The 7,271-nt window shown below is 39.2% G+C and overlaps 1 long non-coding RNA gene across 2 annotated transcripts; it reads right to left on the reverse strand.

The window, feature by feature from the left end:
- Positions 1-3,057: 3,057 nt before the first annotated feature.
- On the reverse strand, positions 3,058-4,838 carry LOC123960868. Of its 2 annotated transcripts, XR_006822616.1 has the most exons (3): positions 4,589-4,838; positions 4,287-4,479; positions 3,058-4,131 (listed from the first exon to the last, which is right to left on the reverse strand). It is a non-coding gene; the product is annotated as an uncharacterized LOC123960868 (long non-coding RNA). The 2 variants fall into 2 exon arrangements; XR_006822615.1 differs by having other exon boundaries at positions 4,287-4,838.
- Positions 4,839-7,271: the final 2,433 nt, after the last annotated feature.

Below are 7,271 nucleotides of genomic sequence, written 5' to 3' on the forward strand. Positions count from 1 at the left end.
TGGTGAGGGACCTCTGAGTAAGAGGCCACAGGGGTAATAGAGGCTCTGATTGACACCACCTTATTGGTAAAATAAGATAAAAACAATTCACAGTCATCATTACTTCCAGCTGAGGCACAAGGAGATGTTGGGTTTACCAGCTGATCCACAGTCTTAAACAGAAACCTGGGATTGTGTTTATGTGTAGTAATGAGTTCAGAAAAATAGTGTGTTCTCGCATCCTTAACCATGTTATTGTAGTTAATTAATAAATCCTTCAGACTGAGGTAATGGACTTGGAGACTGGATTTTTTCCATCTGCGCTCTGCTTTCCTGCGTTCCCTTTTGAGGCTGCGAATGCTGTCATTTATCCAGGGTTGCTTACTAGCTTTAGACGTAGGCCTAACCTTTAGAGGAGCAGTAATATTTAGTGACGACAAGCAGATATGATTGAAGTGATCGACCAGATTGTTGGTGTTGGAATCAGACAGGTGTTGGCTTTGGCTCTGAAAGAATGTGCAAAACTTTGAATTAGAGCTCAAACAGAATAATTTGCTAAATTGTCTTTATTATTTTATTATTACACAGACAGACCAAGATATGTGCTGCTCAGCTACGTAAGCTAGCACAACAACTTCACTTTACATTTTAAATGTCAGCAATTAACACTAAATATACCCACGTTAGCCTCAAGGCTAGTTTTCAATGGCAGTCCCTGGCCTGATTTTGTTAAGTATCCTAAAAAAAATAATACAATAGAAAACAATACAATAGTTAAAACAGACAAACCAAAACTGTTTTATATCTGTTCATTGTCTCATGGTACTTTGGGTGTTTTGATTTTCTAAAATACTGTCCTTGCTTTTTGGTACCAGTGCTCTTGTATTGCCTGATACTTAGGTAGGTAGGTTTATTGTCACAATATAATAAGTTGTAGAGTGAAATTGTGTTTTCACAATAGCAGACAATATACATTAATACAGAATCAATTATAAAAAATGATAAACACAAATAAACTGTTTATCATTTTTTCAGCAGTGCTGAGGATGAATTAGAATTTAAAAGTCTGATAGCTTGGGGAAAAAAGCTGCTCTGCAGTCTGGTGGTGCGGCAGCAGAAACTTCTAGATCTCTTCCCAGAAGGGTGAACAGGCTGTGGCTGGGGTGGGTACTGTTATTGTCCTTTTAGGCAAGTCCTGCCACTTGGCCGCTTCCGGGCAGCTATTTCGGACTAACAAGACCAGGCTCCTATCTAAATGAATGGGGAGAGAGCCAGAACTGCACTTTTACTGGTCACCGGGACATAAAAACTATAGAATCGGCATTAAAATCTGATAAAAATCGCTGAAAGAGTTTGACAACTTTGCCCCAAAATAAGGTTTAAAAAATGTTTTTCCCGACCGGTTATACTTCTACTACGCATGCGTCATCACTTCCGCACATGCATAGTAAAGGTAAAATGGACCCTTGCGTCAGTGGAACCACGCAATTGGCTATTCCCGCTGGCTTGGCTGTTAAAAGCAGACGATTGGCTTTCTAGCAGGATGGGCGGGATAACCGCCATCTTTGCCGTTACTGGCTTTCCCCATAGAGTTGTATGGAGGATGTGATTGAGTGGCATGTCTCCTCTAAATTGTCTCTGGTACTGTCCTTTAATATTCTTTGGGCTCTGCGCAGGCACCTCACCTCACCGATATCACTGATGCTCGGGAGATGGGTACCAATGATCTTCTGAGCAGTTTTAATCACCTGCCGGTCCTGGGCGCCCATCCCATGCCAATTTGTGATGTTTCCAGTCAGGATGCTTTCTATTGCTCCTCTGTGAAAGCTGACAAGAACTTGGCACGGGAATTTGGCCTTCTTAAGCTTCCTCAAGAAATATAGTCGTTTCACTCTTATTTGTTAACTAACATTATTTGATCTTGCTCTGAGTATACAGTACACCTCAGCTTCCAGCCTTCTGGCTTTGGTCCTAGCCTAGTGGTAACTTGTTGGCTTGTTTCCTGCCAGAGGTCTGGTCCAGTTATTATTCCGGGAGAGAACAGAGCGCTGAAAATCATTCCCCCTGCTTCGCCTCCAGACACCAGTTCCTGCTACTGTACATTCAGTCCACCATGTATGTCTGGGCTGCGGAAGCAGCAAAAGTGCGGGACAGTCGTCAAGGGAGTTGCCTCTGTTATGTAAGACTGCTCAGCATTCTGACTGTAAGGCCATTGTAAAAACCACATGAAACAGATGTTTTTACACTTTGTACCTGTAAATATAGAATTGGCAACATGCTGCACTGCGTAGATGGCAAAATGTGTGCAACGAAACAGAAATGTAGAAATGTAATTTCAGAGATGTAATTGCACAGCTGTGCACTCAATGATCAATCAACAGTATAGTATTCTTGTAGAAATGTCTTAACACATTATGATGCAAGTTTCTGTATATCTGGCATCAGAAATTGTATTTCTTTTTAAAGCACAGATGTTTAAGTGGTTATATTTTTCCTCATTTGATATTATGCACCACTATGGCTTTGCGTTAGCTTCCTTTGTACTGTGGAGATGTTCCCAATTTTGAATGTGTAACACAAGTGTAGCATACTAAACTACAGTGCACTAAAATCATGTAATGTTTGCTTTTGTCTTGATTATAACGCATATTGAATGCCGTAGCCCAACAAATGTAGGATTAAGTGCTACATTCAAAACTTGAATTAAGTAAAAGTAAACAAATATTATCAGATAAATTTACTTTATCAATCTAAAGTAAAATCACTCATGATACTAGAATGATTGCCTGGAAAGTTTGTGCAGTAAAGAGGATAAAACCACAACATGTTCTTGATGATCCACTGACTTTTTCTATAGCTCCATCATCAGATCAAAATTCCAATTTGTCAAATACTTAGGTTTAGATGGATAGATTAATCCCAAAGTGTTTAATTGTTGTAACTAAATACCAGCAAAACTAATGACATTCCCAGCCACAGTTGTCCTAACTAAACTAAACTAACATAGTAAACATTAAATAAATCTGCAAAGTGACAACTAATTAAACTAAACTAACTAAAAAAATAAATGTAGTGGAGTAAAAAGTATAATATTTTATTCTGAAATGTAGTGAAAAAGAAGGATAAAATAGCAAAAAATGGTAATTTCTCCCGTAAAGCTCTAGTACTCTAAACCATACTATAGTATAGTAGTATTAGAAAATGTACAGTATGTAGAGACTTTCTGTTAATGGCAGATCATTTAAAAGGTCTATCATTGAAGTATGGTATGTTCATGTGCTAATGCGAGACTCTGAACCTCTGAGTGAGAGTGTTTCTACAGTGCATGTGTAATCACACATGCACTTTCGAGAGAATTATGTGAACTGCACAATCAGTGTACCAATATTACAGCAATGGGAGTGTTTATGACATAAAAGGCAACCTCCAGTTTAGTATGCTAAACATTAGTTTCTCAAGGACTGTTCTAATGAGATATCTATCTCTGTCCTTACCGAGACTGTACATAACAAAAGCTGATCATGTGCTCGTTGATCAGAATGTGTGGCTCGTCTCCATCGCAGTTTAGATGAACAGAAACGTGCTGTGATCTGCTGGAGATTTCCACACTGGTGTAGGTAGTGCAGCGGAGTGGTGTCAACAGCTTATGATGCTGGATCGCAGCAGTAATCTGACCCTTCTCATTGTAAATCACGGACCCGTAGCTAATGGGATTCCAGCTATCAGAGGATTATGATGATCTGGCTTCCTTTGTACACCAGTCCCGCCATTTTACATACAATCTTTATCAATTTAATGTACTTTGTCAAGAGCAGTTGATAATGTGTCTCACCAACTCCCCTAAAAAAACTACACTACAGTATAAGGATAATATGATTAATGGTGAGAAAAGTAAAGGATTTGTGGTGTCAGAGTTTTTCTTCTCTTTGAAGATAGTCTCATCACTGAGAATATTACTTTGTGGAATGCTTCAGAGGATTGCCGTCCATTACACTTTCCCAACGATGACAGGGGATTAGTCCAAGTGACAGGCAGTGGGATAGGCAGGGGGTCGCCTGCAGTCTGGACAATTTATTTCTTGATTAGTCTTCGGTGCAGGAATAACGGGGTGCTTCATCAGGAACATTGCCATATGACTGGGGAGTGATGAGGCTTTCAAACAAAGAAAGTCAAAGAGAGTCTTTGTCTTCAATAAATCATTTCATATTATATCTCATGACAGGCTGGTGTTAGATATGATGACAATGTGTGAGTGTGTAAGTGGTACTCACAGAGATACAGGCCACTCAATCACGCAGTGTACTTACAGTATAAGAAGGTCGTGCTTCCTGCCTCGCCGGATTTCATTTTCACAACACATCCCTTACAGCTGGGTAGACCTATGATGATGAAGTCAGGCGTGAGGGACTGCACTGACTCCTCTCTCACGTGAGTCTTCTCATGCTGCCATTATCAAGCTGATGGTTCCTTCTGCTTGCCTCCAAGTCTGTCGCTTTGCATCTTTTGGAAGTCAATAAATGCAGCGATGAGTGAAGGGAAGCAGAAGGCAGCGGCTAGAGATGGAAGCACAGTGGCTCACTGGGGAGCTCAATGAGAATTAGGTCATTACCCGGGGCAAGTTCAATAGATGATTAGAAGGAAATGCCAAAAAGTGGGCCGGCCCCCCATTTTCCTGATGCCACCGCTGTGAACCCACATAAGATTCACGCCTCTAGTGAAAATTCTCTTGAGGGTCCCTGCTGAGTATGCACCAGAGATACTTTAAAGGCTCGTATTTTACTCAGCAATTTTCTTTGGGAGAATTTTCAGCTGTCTAACAGGTCAAAGCCCAAAGGAAATTACAAATCTTTTGTGTTGTATTTAACTATCCCCTTTTTTCAGTTTGAACTCGAAAATTATCTACACACTCGTTCCCATAGCAACAGTGTCTTTCTTTCAGACATTCCAGGAAGTTGACTGTCCTAAGCCGTCAGAACAAATTGAGAGTATTGACCATTTTCTTCCTTTCACAAGATAAACAGTGCAGCTTAATGAGCATTGAGAACTACGTTTAGATACCTTCAGTCATGCTTTCTTAATAAGTTAGTCTTCTCTAGCTACTCATTGCCATGGCTTGTGGTAATAGAACACATAGAGAGACATACTAATTGATTCATCACATGGCTTATGTCTCACTGCCTGATGTATTTTTCTTGACTCTGGGTTTCAGTGAGAAGCAGATCTTAATAGCATAGAGTACAAAGCACTTCCTTCCCTTGCTCCTTCCTGTCTGTTCATCTTAACGATTCTGTGCATGGCGCTCTCTTTACATGCTGACCTTGTGCTGTCATAGATTTTCCATGGAAACCTCATAAAGGTATGAAAAGCTCTACAGCATATTGATATTGGAATACGCAGTTTCTATTCCAGGATTAAGGACTGCAAAGGCACTTACCAGTATTCATTTTAGTCACATTTTAGTAATTTTGTCAATGTTGAATTAGTTGTAGGACAACCACACATATTCCTAAGAACATGAATAAAGAACACAATTCTATGCCAGCATCAAAATAGAGCTTTTTGATATTATGCTGTTGGAAGAAAAAGTGTAATAAATGATAAAATAAAAAAAAAGTGCATTCCATTTAGATGAGCCAATTCCAGGTTCTTGCTGTTGTGCGTGCTTGCTCACTGGCTTGATTTACTGGAATGCTTGATGAAACCATCTTTAGCATTTGTCTCACCTACGCCTTTCCTGCTTTGACAAGTCAAAATGTCTGCCATGAAAAAGGTCAAAACCAGGACCATGAACCGAAACAGCTAAATGGAATTCAGCCTTTATTTTATTATTTACACACCTGTGCTTTTTCTACTATTTTGTAAGGTCAAAATACATTTTCAAATACAAAGTTTTGACAAACTGCCTTTTGGTTCGCTAAAACATATTGCCTGAGTTTATCTTGAGAAGAGCAGCTAAAACGTCTGATAACATGAAAGGAATAAATGTTTTGCTTTCTTGTGGAGAGTAAGATAAGAAGATTGATCCCACTCTCATGTCTGTCTGTTAAATCCAGAGCTAGAGCTGGAAGCCTGATCAGCCTAGTTAGCATAAAGACTAAAAGCAGAGGGAAACAGCTAGCCAAAGTTCAATATAAAAGCACGTCTTTTCATTTTGACATTTGTGTTTGTGTACAGATTGAACAACCAAGCATAACTGGTTAAGTAGTGAGTTGTTGAAGTGTTGGTAGGTGTATTTTGAAATTTAGTCACTGCCATGCTAGCTGTTTCACGTTTTTCCAATCGTTATGCTAAGCTAAGACAATCATCCCTGGTTCTAGCTCTGTAGTTCACACAGATATAATAGTGGTATCGATCTTCTCAACTAACTCTTGGCAAGCGGGCGGATAAGCATTGTCAAGGGGAAGATTTAGATGAATACATCAATCCTGCACTCATTGCTACCAGTATAGCCTTCACATACAAAAGATTGAAGCCATTTGAAAGTAATATTAACATTCACAGCCCTTGATAAAAATGTGCTATTGCTAGCTAACCTTTTTTCAAATGTGGGGATGTTACACATGCCTGTTGTTGTGGTTTGTCCTAATTGTTTTGTTACAGCTTCACTGAAAGTGTGGATTATTTTAGTACATAAATCTGTTACTGTTTCCTTTGAAGAATTGGTTACTAAAGAGATAGTGTTGGGCACTGAAGCATACCGTTTCACCACTCAGTCGCATACAGTGTGGAAAACTGCAGTGGTATTTAGGTTGTCAGCAGTCAGTTAATTTGTCCATTTGCTTTTTTCATATTATTTAGTGTTTAGCCATTGATTCTAGAAAAAATGTCAACAGATATTTTGTTGATGAAAATTACGGGTTGCTTGCCTCAACACATAATGTGAGCATTATTTTAGCCATGTTTTGGTTTAAGAGTCACAGAATTCAGGTTAACCTTTGCTTTGGTGTTAATAACAACATAATAACCTCTGGGGAATGCAGGGCATACTAATTAGAAACGTTGTCTTTACATTATAAAAAACCTCTCTCACAGATGCAGGACAAGTCGGTAATCGGGTTATGCTAATCCATCCCTTCACCAGTGTATCAGAATGCAAAATGAAAGCTTAGTTGAACGACAAAGCTTTGAAATTCACAAATCTGAAGGATTAGATGACTTTCAAGAATCAGACATTTTGAGTGCAGGGATACCGTATCTGCAAATGTGGATATCATCTTAGTCTCCTAAAGAATATTATATAAATGGGGTGACACCAGAGGAAATGGATGGAAAAACTTAACAGGGAGCAAAGA

The sequence above is a fragment of the Micropterus dolomieu genome, linkage group LG21 (genome assembly GCF_021292245.1).
Source record: "Micropterus dolomieu isolate WLL.071019.BEF.003 ecotype Adirondacks linkage group LG21, ASM2129224v1, whole genome shotgun sequence".
NCBI lineage: Eukaryota > Metazoa > Chordata > Actinopteri > Centrarchiformes > Centrarchidae > Micropterus > Micropterus dolomieu.